Below are 16189 nucleotides of genomic sequence, written 5' to 3'. Positions count from 1 at the left end.
TTATGATCCTTTGCATATCTACGGGCCATCCCAGTGGGAACATCCTGGACACTGACTGAGATTAAACTAATTCCCACCTTGAAGCACTTTTAGCTAGACTTACTTGAGAGGGTAGCAAGCAGGTTACAGTGTGTTGTGACTTGTGAGCATGCAAGTAGCTCTTGTTTATGTATGTATGCATGCTACTGTTAACGGTAAAGAGTGTACTTTATGCATTCTTTGAGGTCACATCATGGTGAGCTTATACTGTAGATAAGCTATAGGCCTATACTAATAGCCCAATGTCTGTTAGTCTATTATTAAAAAATCCAGGGCAACAATCCACTCATCCTAGACTATGTCCTCCTTAATGTTGATGTATATATCTTGCCTATTGTAAATCGCTCTGGATTAAGAACGTGTGCCAATTGCCTAAATTGTGATGTCTGTTGCATTTGAGATAAAAAAAAAAAATATGCTACTGATTTTGCTGCCCTATAACCACCCCACTTTTGAGAACGACTGGCTTAGATGAGTTTTTCCCTCCCTTGTTGTTTTGAGGTGACGGAGCTGTTGGCGCCATTAGCGGAACAGAACCACCAGAGCCGCAAAGAACTGGAGAGACTCAACAGACTGCTGGCCACCGTGCATCCAAACATGAGACTGGACGGAACAGGTTGGATACATACACTCTATATCAGGGGTCTTCAACATGTTCAGGCCAAGGACCCCTTAGTTGAGAGAGAGATGAAGCAGGGACCCCCACAACCTGTTCATAGATTCCATATAGTTTAATTCTCTGACAGCATAGCCGGGGATCCAGTCCCTCAAAATGGGAGAGGACCTGTGATTTTCTGTCGCACTTTTTATTTCTGTTTTATCTATTAGTTTGGTCATTAAGGTCCACAGAATGAGAGGCCTGCTCTGCCGGAAACATCGCGAAAAGATTGACTCCACTAGAAATATTGAAAAAAGAAAACCAATCTACTTTAAGTAGCATGTAAGGGGTCAAACTAGGGGTTCTTCATCATTCTGAAACAATTGCAAGCATTTGTTTTGCATGAAAAACATTCCTTGGGTAAGATTTTGGCCACCCAAAACTGTGAAAAGTGGGAAAAAAGTGATGACTCAAAGTGATGAATATACAAATGGCCATAACTTTTTTTCGCGATGTTTCCGGCAGAGCAGGCCTCTCATTCTGTGGACCTTAATGACCAAACTAATAGATAAAACAGAAATAAAAAGTGCGGCAGAAAATCACAGGTTCAACCCTATTCCTTGAGCTTTTGGCCATATGGATCCCCGACTAGCACAATCGTCAGTGTATTTTGGATTCATGTCAATTTGTGTTTTCAGATATTTAACCACTTGAGCGGTCAATACTTAATAAACTTGACCTTTCACTCTATAGCCTGCTCTTTTTTCCCCTCTACACCAAACCTCTTTGCCGAAAATAGATCTACAAGCTCACAATGCCTCGTAGTGCGAGGCGTTGTGAGCTTGTAGATCGGCTATTTTTGGCTAAAGTTCTCAGAATATGGACACTAGGGTTCAAATGGTTAATATAAAAAAGGAGAAAAAAAAGTTTCTATCACACAAAGATTTGGAGGACCCCCTGTAGTAACTCTGAGGACCCCCTAGGGGTCCCGGCCCTGGCCTTCTTCTAGCGCCACCATGAGGCAGATTCTTGCAAAACACATTTTTGGACACTGCTCCTACAGATTTTGCCCTAAAATCACGCAAAGCGCTACACACTACAGCCATGTCATCAACATGGATCTGTCCCATTTCCCATATTCCCTCCTGATTGGCTACCATTGCCTTCTAAAGTTTGTGTATGCGACCTGACGGTCGCTTATCTCCCGATTAGGGAGTCTTACTGGTATAATCGTGTCTGTGTGGGGATTTTCTAGAACGCCACCTTCTAGCCTATATCTTATACACCTACACCAAACATTTATATTATTTCCATAACACTTACACTACTGCTATTTTCAGGGGAGGGAATTGCACCAAGATTTGGCGCCCCCGCTGTAGTAACTCTGAGAGCATATCTGTAGTGATAATATGGCCATACCTAACACTGGATGCCAAAAAAAAGTGAAAAATGAGAGTATTTGTGTATTATAATGAAACAATTGGAGCCCTAAGCCCAGCCCCTAAACAGAACCTCTTGCGTGATGACGAACATCAAGAAAATGTATAATTCATGAGGTCAGAATGACTGACAGGTGTCCGTCAATAAACGTCATCTTCCCCCGCCTCCCCGTTCGTCCTCTCCGCACAGCAGAGCCAGTCTGTTGTGCTGGCTTGCCTCTGGTCCAGCCAATCACAAGCCGCGGCTGACATCTGATGTCCTATGAACACAAATTTGTTTCTGTAGGCGCTGCCTTGTCGGACTATAGCGCGACGCTGTGATACTGAGCGCCGATCGTCAGCCCGCCCGTCATTACGTATTCATGTCTTCAATGAGTTATGGCCTGCCTACTATTTGACCGTCGAATCACATTCACCCAAGTGCTCTGTACCTCCTTTCTGGACCGTTTCAGGAGGAAATTAGGCCTGTGACGATTCACTTTTTCCCGATTCGATTTCGATTCATAGGGTGACGATTCGATTATATCACGATTATTGTGTTTTCCTGCGATTTGCGATTCAAATCACGATTATTCCAAAAATTACAGCTTTTTTTATATTGAAACATTTTAAAACAATTCTAAACAATATAAAACATTAAAAGTTGAATCATATACTTCAAATCAATGCAGCCAAATAAAGTCAGTCAATCTTTCTGACATTTATTTCAGCCAAAGTGCCAGTGGTACAACATTACAACAACATGTTCCTGGTCAAGATGCCAGAAAACACAGAACACAACAGTCATAAAAAATAAAAATAAAAATCGCTCTGCTGCAGGCCTACAGCACTGTGCTAGCTTTAGCCATAACATGACATCCTCATGACCTCATGACATAAAACTGTTCCTTTAGGACCTGTACTTACTCTGACTGAAAGTGGTTATTTCACCTTCAGGTTAATTTCGCCTTTTTTTTTTTATAAATAAATAAAATCGGGAAAATCGATTCTGAACTTTGAAAATCGATTAATTGAATCGCCAGCATTAACATCACGATAATATAGTAAATGCGTCACTGTGGAGTGAGTGGAAAACTTGGTTTCATTGGGTCTTTAACGGTTCTCTCATGTCTTGTTTTGTACAGACACCATGCACCACCACCACCCCATGCGCGACTTGGAGGGTGTGTCGAGGAGCCCCAGGCTGCTGAAGGAGGAGCCGCAGCATCTCCAGCTGAAAGAGGAGCGCCATCACACACCTATGGAGTGACCTTTAACTGTGGGCTAGAGTGGGTTCCACTGGAGTGACCTTTAACTGTGGGCTAGAGTGGGTTCCACTGGAGTGACCTTTAACTGTGGGCTAGAGTGGGTTCCACTGGAGTGACCTTTAACTGTGGGCTAGAGTGGGTTCCAATGGAGTGACCTTTATCTGTGGGCTAGAGTGGGTTCCAATGGAGTGACCTTTATCTGTGGGCTAGAGTGGGTTCCATCACACACCTATGGAGTGACCTTTAACTGTGGGCTAGAGTGGGTTCCAATGGAGTGACCTTTAACTGTGGGCTAGAGTGGGTTCCATCACACACCTATGGAGTGACCTTTAACTGTGGGCTAGAGTGGGTTCCATCACACACCTATGGAGTGACCTTTAACTGTGGGCTAGAGTGGGTTCCATCGCAGGAACACTTAACTCTGGGTCAGAGTGACACTTATTTTATTATTATTATTTAACCACTTTAAACATTAGTGTATGCTTTAACTATTAAACAAATAGCAGATATACAAGCTCACAGCGAGATTTTTCAATAGCTAAAGCATAAAACGGTGGTTAAAGTGGTTCAAATCTAACATGACAAAGATTTGCGTTCCCGGTCTAAATGGGTTAATCCATTTATTCCTGAACACATTATTATATATTATATTTTATGCTTTAAATATAAAAAAATAGCAGATATACAAGCTCACATCGCAGCACCGAGTGCTATTTTTTAAAAATCTTGAAAATGTGTGCAAATTTAGAAGACCATCATGACATAGAATCGCGTCAAAATATTCAAAGGTTAAAAAAAAAAGAAAAAAAATCTGTCAGTGGTTCTCTAAATGTTTCATGCCAAGGACCCCCAAAATAATATGCATTTGGCCAAGGACCCCCATCTCAAAATATTTACTTCTAGGGACCACCCAGAAGCAAACATTTGAATGGGAATTCATAAGCATCCAAGATAGAATTATATCTTTAGGATGCTTTGTTATTAGACCCTGACAGTGAGGGGTAGCTGTAGTTCAGGGGTAAAGTACTGGGACGGGGTCGAGAAAAAGGGTCAAATGTTTCTGGTTCTTCGTCCTGCCCCTCCCTCTGCCTGCTGCAACCTGGGAGCAGAAATTGGCAGTGGGGACCGACAGGGGCGTCACAAGGGGTAGGAAAGTGGGACTGAGTTAACAGGGCCCAAGGTTATCTATTGAAAAATAGCAGATATACAAGCTCAGAGTGCCGCGCTGCGAGCTTGTAGATCTGCTATTTTTGAAAAGTTGTGAAAATGTGTGCAAATCTTTGAATATGTGTATTTTTTAAGCGAACATTTCTAACTAAAATTTTGCTTCTGGGGGTCCCTGGAACTAAATATTTTGAGATCGGGGTCTGTGGTCAAATACATATCATCTTGGGGGTCCTTGACATAGGTTTCTTGCACACATTTTCACGATTTTTCAAAAATAGCAGATCTACAAGCTCGCAGCGCGGCACTCGGTGCCGCGCTGTGAGCTTGTATATCTGCTATTTTTCAATGGTTAACATTCATGGGGGGCCCGCAGTGAATCCTTGTACCCAGGGCCCAGAATTTGGTGTGACGCCCCTGGGGACCGACAACATGTGGGTCTCCAAGTCCACCTTCTGCTGAAGGACCCCCGTTAGGAGGAACTCGGCGGTGACGATGGGGAGAGAGGCAGAGACGGCCCGGACCGCACAGTTCCCAGTCATCCTCACACGAGACCACCACTGTGTGAGCCTTGTGTTTGGAGGGCATCTTAGGTCGATATTTCGCTCCACAGCACGAAATGATGTCTTTCATATGATGGCGTCGTTCACTTTAAAAATGAGATATTCAAAGATTTGCGCACATTTTCCATGATTTTTCAAAAATAGCAGCTCTACAAGCTCGCAGCGCGGCACTCGGTGCCGCGCTGCGAGCTTGTATATCTGCTATTTTTCAATAGTTAAAGCATTCAATAATTCTAGGCCTAAAATGGATTAAACTCTGGTTGAGTGTTGTTCTCCACATCTCGAGACGTCTAATCCCCATCTGAGCTGGGTTTGGACTGATTTGGATTTTTGCGGAAGTTCGAAACCATAAAACAGGACAAGGGATCACTTTGATATGCCATCTGGGGTTCATACAATTATCTGGGCAAATATTGTATGTATGACCTTCTGGATAAGAAATATACGATTGTTTAATTTAATGATCTATGCCAAATCCACATAGCATCCACTTAAATAGGAATTCAAACTGTTGTATTGTACTGCTTTTATTATAGTTGGGAACTTATGTTAACTTAGTGTTTTTGTATACCAATGTTGGACAGAAATGGTTGACCTATCTAATGTTGTGACTCCAGCGGCCGCTGTTGAGTTGCCTTGTCTGTGACTGTTGTTACTGTTCTGTGATGTAAATGTTATTACTTTTTTTATATATATAGTTGAACACTGTTTCTCAACATGGGGACCACCAGGGGTCCAAAAGGATTCTTAACAGGTCTGTAACTCGGATAGTGTACAAATGGACCCACAAGGGTCCATTTGGTTCCTCTTGTCCACTATCGGAGTTAATTTAACTGAGATTTTTTATTTGCACAAGCTATTTGTATTTGGTTTAATGAGAGCCTTGCACTTTGATTTTTTTTAAATAGGCCTATATAATAAAATGTCAAATCTAACCTTTGTCTATTTTCAATCTCTGAAACATGGCACGGCTCTTTTTGTATTGCTCTCACCTTTTCGGCATGTGTGGGGAGAGAAAAAGAGAAGAATCGAGAAAGAACTCACAATAAATTTTAAACATAACTTAATAAGATGGCCTTATTGTGCATGAGCAATGTCCTCCATGTGTGGGGAGAATCGAGAAAAAAAGACAATATAATATCCTACATTTAAACCTAACTTTAAGATGGCCTTATTCAAGTAACAATTGATAGAACTGTTATACTCATCAAAAGCTCATCACATGTCCCTAAGGGGCTTTCAAGGGGTCCCCAAATAAATTGTTAATGGTAACCAAAGGGACCCATACCTGTCTTTAACTCTCATTGCTGTAACTAGGTGTACAAACGGTCCATTTTGGTTCCATCATCTGCACACTCAGACTTATGGGGGTCTGTGTCTAATCCATTTTGGGTCCTTGACGTGTGGGAACCATTGCTATAAGGAACAGCTTCAAAGAATCCCACTTCAGTCTGATACATGCTATTCACATTGGACAGATTAAAGGAGTAGTTCACCCCCAAAATGACCTATATTGTTTTCCTATTGATTACTCACCCCATGGAGACTTGAGTTCAATAATATTTTTTGTTTTTAGTTACAGTAGCCTAAATCTATTGATTCTGGACGGGGACACAAATGCATCACATTTTTGTCTTAATGTGACAAAACTAAAATATTATTGAACTCCATGAGTCTCTATGGCGTGCCGTGAGTAATCAATAGGGGATAGGGGACGTATTTTGTCAAACTGCTGCTTCTGGTACTTCAGTGAGGATAAAACTGTAAACATGGTGGTTTTTGTTGTGTTTGAATGCAGTTTTCTTTGGATATTTCAGCTACTACCCTCCAACAGCTGTGCTTTGTTAGTGTCCATGGATCAAAATATATATCTTTTATCATTTTGATTGATTGAAGACTTTATTAGAAGGTTGCATAGGAAAAAGGTACAGTTGTCATGACGTTACAGTTCACTGGTACTGAAAGGAGATCCTAGTAAGCTTTTCAGCATATTTACACAGGAACCCTTTATGTATCTCATGTAACATTGAAAGACAGATGGATAGAACACAGTAGGCTACTTTGCATAGAATAACAATAAAAAACAAACAAACACAAGAAGCAGTTATAATAATAAAGAAAACAATTGAAGACAATTTTAAAGAAATACAAAATATTTACAGTGGAAAAGAGGAGGTAAGAATAGGCTTAGTTAGTCTATTACAGTAACTTAGTAAAGTTAGTAGCCTATACTAGTCTATTTCAGTAACTGATACTCCTCCACCACCAGGGCGGCGACAACATGCGTTCCTTTCCGTCCAATGGTGCTTTGCTCTGCTGGGCATTAAAGATGGGATTTATAGTTCTTTGAAGTGAGCCGGATCTCTGGGATCCGTTCCTTTCAAAGAACCTTTCAAAAGACTAATTTTAGTTGTCACTTTGGAGATTTTGATTATAATTACAAATCACTTCATACATTTCAGCCATTTGAAAATGGCCGATCTACAAGCTCACAATACGTCGCAACGCGACGCATTGTGAGCTTGTAGATCTGCTATTTCTTTTTTTCCCCTATATTTTATTCATTGAAAAACTTGTGAAATGGGCCATTTTGCTTTTACTCAAGTACATTTAAATTCCAAACTTCTACTTGTGGCAGAGTATTTCTACATTGCAGTATTGATACTTTTACTGTTTTACATAGGCTAAGTAAAGAATGTTTCTACTTTTTTCCACAACTGTTCATTTAGAAAGGAACGGCTCCGGGCTCCCTGCTGCGAACCGGATCCCGTCGTTCACTTCAAAGAGCCGTTCAAAGAACTCGAGTCGTTCGCGAACGTCCCATCTCTGCTGAGCATGCGCTCAAACCACGTTGACCCGGAAGTGCTGCGTGTTGTTTTCATTGAGCAGCAGTAGGCAGAACAATAAAGACGCAGAGCGACATGACGAGACACAACATGTCAATAAACACAGAAAAACGGGACATTTCACCGTTTTAGACCTATTTTTGGGGGACGCACGTGTCGGACCTGCGCCTTGTGGACACACGCAGCTCTAAATGCAGGACGACATGATGCTGTCCACTGCTGTGACGACCAGGAGCTGTGAGCTGCAGTCACTGGTGTGAAGTAACCAAGTACATTTACTGAAGTACTGTAGGCTACTATTCCCAGGTATTCACTTCCAATTTCCTATACTTTCCTATACATAATACTATTTACTTCGGAACCGTACCTATGCTCCCCAGGTTCTATGTTCCCCACTTTCTTACCACCTAAACCTACCCCTACCCGCAAATTGCAACACTAGATTTTTTTTATAATCGGATGAATCTAGGGTTGCAATACCTCCCATAGGCAGCCAATGCATCAAAACGTTATTTTGCTATCTGATTGTATTAAACGACGTCAAACTCACCAATATTGCGGCTCTATGGAAAGCTTGGAATTTACTCTTGCTATCTGCAAAAGTGTTTGTTTCTGAAAAATCCACCGTATAATTGTTATGATTTATTTTCTGTCAAGAAATCCGAGCAGACATGGTATATTTTCTAAGTGTTGAACTTCGGAAGCGCTTGTCTTCTATAACGCCATGTCCCGCTGCCTCCTGCATAATGTGACATTTAGAACCAGGTGGTCACAGGACCGTTGAGGGATTTTCCACGAGCGCTTCCAAGGACTTAGAAAAAATTATCACCTGAACCAAATTTCTTGGATAGAAAGTAACTCATAACATGTCTACTGTGGATTTTTCTGAAACAAACACTTTGCAGATAGAAAGAGTAAATTCCAAGCTTTCCATAGAGCCACAATATTGGTGAGTTTGAACTTGAAGTCGTTTAATACAATCAGAGAGCAAAAACCTGTTTTGATGCATTGGCTGCCTATGGGAGGTATTGCAACCCTAGATTCATCCGATTATAAAAAAAATCTAGTGTTGCAATTTGCGGCTACCCTAACCCTAACCTCTCTAAAACTAATGCTGTGAGGTGGGGAACATAGAGAGGGGAACATAGGTTGGACCCCATTTACTTCTACTCCACCACATCTCGGATGGATCCCAAATATTGTATAAATATTCTACTCCTCTACATGATTTGAAACCCTTAGTTACTAGTTACTTTGCACTTGCAGATATAAATTATGATATTATAAAACATGCATGAACCACTCTAGCCTATTTTATACCTATAGGCTGTTTGAAAATACCCGATCTACAAGCGCACAACTGATCTGCTATTTTCATATGTTAGTATTGTGCTTATGCAGTTTTATTTGAATATGTCCTATAGCTAATACCATTTTTGAAAATAGATAGATATGCAATTTTCGAACATTTTGTGCTTTACATTTTGATACCAATACTTTTGTACTTATACTCAAGTACATTTTGAATTTGGGACTTTTACTTGTAAGGGTTCCCGAGTCAATGTATTTCAATGGATGGGGATGGAGCTCTTTCCTGCCAGTAGAGGTAGCCGCAAATTGCAACACTAGATTTATTTTTAATCGGATGAATCTAGGGTTGCAATACCTCCCATGCACAGTTTGGTGTGACTGTGACCATGATCTAACAGAGGATTTCTACATTGCAGTATTGATACTTTTACCAGTAACACATCTGAATACTTTTCCCACCACAGCTCTAAAAGCGGGACATGATGATGCTGTCCGCCGCCGTGACAACCAGAGGCTGGGAGCTGCAGTGTGTCAGAGTGTGTGTCCGCCAGCAGCTGTCGGCGGTGGGAGAGGACATACTGTGCGTGTTGGAGAGACAGCGGCGGTGTGATGACGTCCGGGTGTTTGTGCTGGAGCGCCTGAGTGCGGCCGCAGAGTGCATCTGCAGCCTCTTCCAGAGAGAGGTGGACGCTCTGCGAACCCTGATGGACGCACACAGCGTCAAGGACCCTCGGTTTGGTAGGTATTGACTAGCCTAGGGTCCCTTCACTTTTCAGGGTTTGATCCGGTCGGGAGCAGAAACCACTATGTCATGTTGTAGTCCTACCTAGACGGACAACACTTTGTCTGGAAATATCAAACCGGAAATCGTGTTAACCCAAAATAATTCCCCTGCACTCAAGGACATACTTTTAGGGCCTACCTCTTGATGCTTTAATCCAACTCATAGCGACTGGCAACTGGCAAGACTACACTAGGCTACTCAAGCATTTTAATAGGATTGGGGAAACAAACAGGGGGAACCAAAACAAAGCGACACCGCTTCTTCTGCTTGTGGTTTCCGCCTAGACAGGATCAAACGGTCGTTGTAAACGAACAGGCTTTCCCCCAAGAAAGCCTGGTGACGTGAGGTTAGTTATTGACTACTAACTGGGGTGGGACGATTCACTTACCTCCCGATTAGATTAGACCAAGGTTCAAATCACGATTCTTGATTTTCTTGCGATTCAGCGATTTGCGATTCAATATCATTTTTTTTATGTTTTACCCCCCAAATTACATTGCTTTTTATAAACTTTGGATTTAAAATGTGTAGGTGGTTGTCGTAGGACCACAGCACTTCATCAGAGTAGTAGGCGGTGGAGGGGGGAGAGAGGCTGCAGTTTTTTTGTCCACCCCTACTACCTAGACCAGGGGACCCCATTACTATGAGATCTCACAAATGGAACAAAAAACTAAATACTAAACAATCTCCCTGACGGTGACACGCTTCCTGGTTGAAGACTGTTTTTACAAAACAGAGCTTCCAACGCCGCAGAGCTGAATAACACCCAACGAGACTAACGCTCTGTTAATGCGGTCCTCTGACCTGCGCGGCAGTAGTGAGTTGGCGCCGTGATGGCGAGGACAAATAGTAAAAAACTAGAAGAAGTAGAGTGTCTGTCCTTTGGATTATTTTTCATTTCACCCTAGAAATGTATTTTAGGCGTGTGGTGGGGGGTCCAGACTGCTTCCACTAAGTATAGTAAGCTTTCAACTCGCCACAGATGCCTTTGTTTTTGTGAGTAGCGAAACTGTTTTCGTTATGTTTGGACCAGACGAAAGGGAGCGAAGGCTGTGCCTCGGCCGGGGAGGATGTAGAGTATCATAGCGTTAAGGAGAACTCCTCTAACGCTATGGACCAGAGCTAAGGTAGTTTCTGCTCCATACTCCACCAGATCAGTCCCTGAACAAAAGACAACTAAAAGTCAAAGAGCCAAAAAGGTTTGAGAACCCCTGTTGTAGATGATATATAGATTGTTATTAACCCATTTAGGCCTAGAATTATTGACTGCTTTAACCAGTGAAAAATAGCAGATATACAAGCTCGCTGCGAGCTTGTAGATCTGCTATTTTTGAAAAGGTCGTGAAAATGTGTGCAAATCTTTGAATATATGTATTTTCAAAGTGAATGAGTTTGTAACTCAAATTTTGCTTCTGGGTGGTCCCTGGAACTAGATATTTTGAGATGGGGGTCCGTGGCCAAATAAATATAATTTTGGGGGTCCTTCACATGAAAAATTATGAGAACCACTGACATAGTAGTCTCTCGAGAACAGACTAACTGAGCTCCAGTTAAGTGAAAAGGACCTTTTCTTTGACGATGGCTGGCCAGATTGCTGACATAGAAACATTGGGTTTTTCAAAAAATCTTAGAAGGATTCAAAAGACACTTATTGAATCGGGTCAAAATTCAAATTTTCACGATTTTTCAAAAATAGCAGATCTACAAGCTCGCAGCGCGGCACTCGGTGCCGCGCTGTGAGCTTGTATATCTGCTATTTTTTTTATATTTAAAGCATAAAATATTGCGTCATATTGTGTTAAGGCCTAAATGGGTTAAAGTGTCATGAACCAAACGATGCCCAGCCCACATAGAACTGGGAGTTGGCTTGTGTCTATTAGGGATGGAATGATAAGCGATATCGTTTATTGTGGTACAAAAAAACACTCACGATAATCGTATCGTGGAGATTTAATTCATCATGGAATCATCCTCTGTCATGCACTGGGATGAATTCACCTTTTATTTGCCGAGCTGCATATCCGGTACCTTTTAAACCCTCTATTGGTAAAACATACTTGTAATATACTTGATACAGTCTTTCTACCAAATCTCTTTGCCAAAAAATAGCCGATTGATTGCGACGCGTTGTGAGCTTGTGAATCGGCTATTTTTTGGCAAATGTTCCGCCCTAGGATAATGGATGTTGGGGATATTTTGATTATCGAGATAATACTGCAAATCGTGATTTCTTTGGTCACAATAATCGTGACATGACATTTTCATATCGTCCCATCCCTATTCCAAACTACACGCTGCTGAATGCGGATATCTGTTGCCGGAAATAAAACAAAATACAGTATATCAAGCCCATCTTGAATGTCTGACCAACTTCTGATGGACTAGTTTGGATAGTCCAAATATCTCACAGCGCTGTACAACCAAAGTCACCTGCAGAGTTTTAGTGGCAGCCGGACCCAACACATTTCACTGGTTCTGGTATAGTATGCATTGGGCACAAATTGTAGCAGCGTGTGTCTGGACTGGAGCATGGATGCTCAGAAAAGTGTCGTTTCATCTTTGCAGTAGCGCAAATTTGTCGAAGCATATATACTGTAGCTTGCTGCTTAGCAGAAATGGGAATTCAACAATATGTTTTAAAGCTGGAACAGAAATGACAAACAGATGACAGCTTCCTTTCTTGGCTTTTCGGGAGTTAAAATAGTCGATCTACAAGCTGCAGAGTAGAGTAACGCTTTCAATTTCAATACAGCCGTCTATGGATATAAAAAATCTACGAAAATGTACTTTGCACCTAAGTATTAGCCTGACACTTCAGTCCGCACATCACCACCCCCTGCTGGTGGGTGGTGTGTAGTGTGGACTGAAGCTGCACACATTTTAATCTATTTCGAAAGCGCTCTGATTGGTGTCCTCTGCCCACGTGAGAGTCTAGTGGACTCTGATTGGTCCGTGAAAACTGTCATGGCGGAGTCAGACTCGACTCGTATTATTTTAATAAACTATGAAATAGTGCCGTTTCTTCACGTTTTAATACCATTTTGCACTAACGTAAACATGCAGACATATAATATGTTATGAGAAATAACGTATTTTTGCAATGTCACGCCACGTCGCCGTCGCGTGTGTGTGTGTGTGTGTGTGTGTGTGTGTGTATGTGTGTGTGTGTGTGTGTGTGTGTGTGTGACGTCAATAGGCTTTAGCCCCCCCCCGCCGAAATAGAATGTCTGCCCTCAATTTCAGACTCTCATCCCGAAGTGAAACGTAGTGTGAGATGTCTGGCGCTCGCAGTCAGGCAACCTAAGTATATGCTTCGTCCACTACTCCTATCCAGTCATAAAGCACTTTTGAGTTGCTCTCTGCTAACGTCATGTTCTCCTCCTGCTTAGATGTCCCTCATCTCCCTGTGTGTAAAGAGGAGGTTTCTTCTGAGCACGGGTAGGCCTGTCAAAATTATTACATAATCGTCTAATCGCAATTATTTGACACAATCGCAATTATTTTGTCATAATCGTTTCCATGTTGGAAAAGGTTCATACATTTTCAAACATTTTCAAAAACAGTGGAAATAGCAAATCTACAAGCTCACAACGCGTCGCGATGCGACGCGTTGTGAGCTTGTAGATCGGCTATTTCCACTATCAGTATTCTTTTTTTAAGTATAAAGTTGTCAGATATGTCAGTCCTTTCTTTGTATATTTACTAAGTCAGGGGTCTTCAATGTTTTCAGGCCAAGGACCCCTTAGTTGAGATTGAGATGTAGTAGGGACCCCCACAATCTGTTCATAGATTCCATATAGTTTCATCTTTTGACAGCGCGATCATCAGTGTATTTTAGATTCATGTCAATTTGTGTTTTCCAATATTGAATCACTTGAACCGTCAAAACCTGGCCTTTCACTCTGTACTTAGTCTGCTCTTTTTCCCCTCTACACCAAAGCTCTTTGACGGAAATAGCCAAACTACAAGCTCGCTGTGAGCTTGTAGTTTGGCTATTTTTGGCTAAAGTTCTCCGAATATGGACACCAGGGTTCAAGTGGTTAATATAAAAAAGGAGAAAAATAGTTTCTATCACACAAAGAATTGGAGGACCCCTTGTACTAACTCTGAGAACCCCCTAGGGGTCCCGGACCCCCTGTTGAAGACCCCTGTACTAGGTTATCTGTCTCTATCTGCCATGTGCAACTCAAACCCTACACGCCAAACAGAGATGTAATTTTGAACAATAAAAACACAATTAAATCGTTAATCCCAATTATTTGAGTGATAATTAATGGTCATGTAATATGTCATAATGGTGACAGCTCTGAGCACGGTGTGGTCCAGGAGGAGGAGCCAGGGCCTCCACACATGATGACAGAGGAGCACAAGGAGCTGCTCCAGAGACCAGAGGAGGAGGCTGCTACTGATGACGGGTCAACGTTACCGGATTGGAAGGCCAGGAGTGACCCTCTGTCAGGTACAACTATTAACTCTTCAACTCTTTTTTTTTTTTTTTCCAACAAGGAAAGTCTCGTAAATCTTCTTTAAAAAAAATAAAAACATTATATCCACGATCATCTGGTCTTTAGATAGGGACTGCAGAAGAAAGCTTTTTTTTTTTTTTATCCCACGGTTCTCACCCAGTGCCAACTACCTAACCTGTAGTCCTGGTTTCCGCTCTCCCCCTGCCGCGCCAGGGGAATAGACCGTTTGTCAGCCTTCTGATTGGTCCCTGAGACTCCCTGACTGGCCAACCAGAAAAAAACATTCACTTTTTGCTATCGGGGGTGGAGTTTGTGCAGTGGAGAATGTTGCTTCAGGCTTTCAAAAACTGTCCGCAGTGCGCGACACGGAGATCGGCCGGTACGGTGATAGCGACGGCAAGCGTCAAGCGATCTCGCTCATCATAACGAATAAGCTTCAACAAACTAGTTCACATGTACCTTATCAATGGTCTAAGAGTCACGATTGGGTACATATAATTTAAATGGGCAGAATTACGAAAAGCCAGCCTATTATGTGAGGAGAAACATTCTCTCTGTCCTCTTCCTAGTACCCAAGATGCAATGCGCTTCTCTTTCTATCTCTGATCCAGAGGATTAAACTAATTAAAACATTTATTTTTCGGGGGAAAACTACTGTTTTGCTATGTAATTACTGTACCTTTTTCTTCCCTTTTTATTAATATCACGTAGATGTGTTTTTTGTGGTACTTTATATAGCTGTAATGAGGCTATGAAGGGGAAAAAAATCCCATCCACTTCCACTATAAAAGAATCTGCAAAGAGGATTCTGTCCCACTGGGATTAAACACATTAAAACATATATTTTCGGGTAAACCCCCTGTTTTGCAATGTAACTACTGTACCTTTGTCTTCCCTTTTTATTAATATCACCTAGGTGTTTTTCCTTTGGTACTTTATATAGCTGTAATGAGGCTATGAAGGGAAAAAAAATCCCATCCACTTCCACTATAAAAACAATCTGCCCAGGGTTAATGTCCCATCATAGTAACAGGGCAGAATGGGGCGGGATTTACAAAAGGGTTTATTGGGGAGCACCTGGCTGGCTAGAGGGAGGTAGTATAGAAACCAGGACTACTGCATGTTTTGTTTATAAGCCAGCTTTTAAGCATGCACAAGGCAAGCAGGAGGTAAACAAAACCAGTCCAGTCAGCACGCACCCCTATGGCGTGCACACGATCAGACCGTGCAGACATGCACTAACGGAGACTCTGACACAGACACACACACAACGTTCCTCTCCCATTTAGAACACATTAACGTTTATAACGAGCCATTAAAACATAGAAACAAATTGATTTCTATTTTTTGAGTCGAGCTGAGCATGATTCGAAAAATGTATATCACATACCTACTCTGTAGTGTTAGCTGCGCTGTCGCACCACAGTGTTTCTATGACGTAGGTGGTATGCCTCTTTACCCTCCTACTTTGATCCCACGGTCAGGCGAGCCAACCCAGTTCATATCTCGAGGCGGCAGCGGCTCATTGGTAGAGTTGCCGTCTTAGAACACAGAGGGAAAACTAGGGTTTCAGAGCAAGACCCCTAGTTGCTCCTGGTAAGCAGGTTGGTGCCTTGCATGGTTTCCTCCGCCATCGGTGGATGAATGTGTGCGTGAATGGGTGAATGTAATGCACAATCTCTGTAAAGTGCCTTGGATAAAGGTGCTATATAAATACACCATTTACCATTTA

General features: G+C 42.0%; 1 long non-coding RNA gene across 1 annotated transcript; it reads left to right on the top strand.

The window, feature by feature from the left end:
* Window positions 1-9785: 9785 nt before the first annotated feature.
* LOC308302347 lies at window positions 9786-14386 on the top strand. Its single transcript, XR_013962943.1, has 3 exons — window positions 9786-9945; window positions 13381-13429; window positions 14296-14386. It is a non-coding gene; the product is annotated as an uncharacterized lncRNA (long non-coding RNA).
* The last annotated feature ends 1803 nt before the right edge of the window (window positions 14387-16189 follow it).

Source organism: Nannobrachium achirus, assembly GCF_963921795.1.
Source record: "Nannobrachium achirus genome assembly, chromosome: 2".
NCBI classification, from domain to species: Eukaryota; Metazoa; Chordata; class Actinopteri; order Myctophiformes; family Myctophidae; genus Nannobrachium; species Nannobrachium achirus.
Note: the sequence above shows the minus strand (reverse complement) of the source record. Positions and strands in the feature narration are given on the sequence as shown.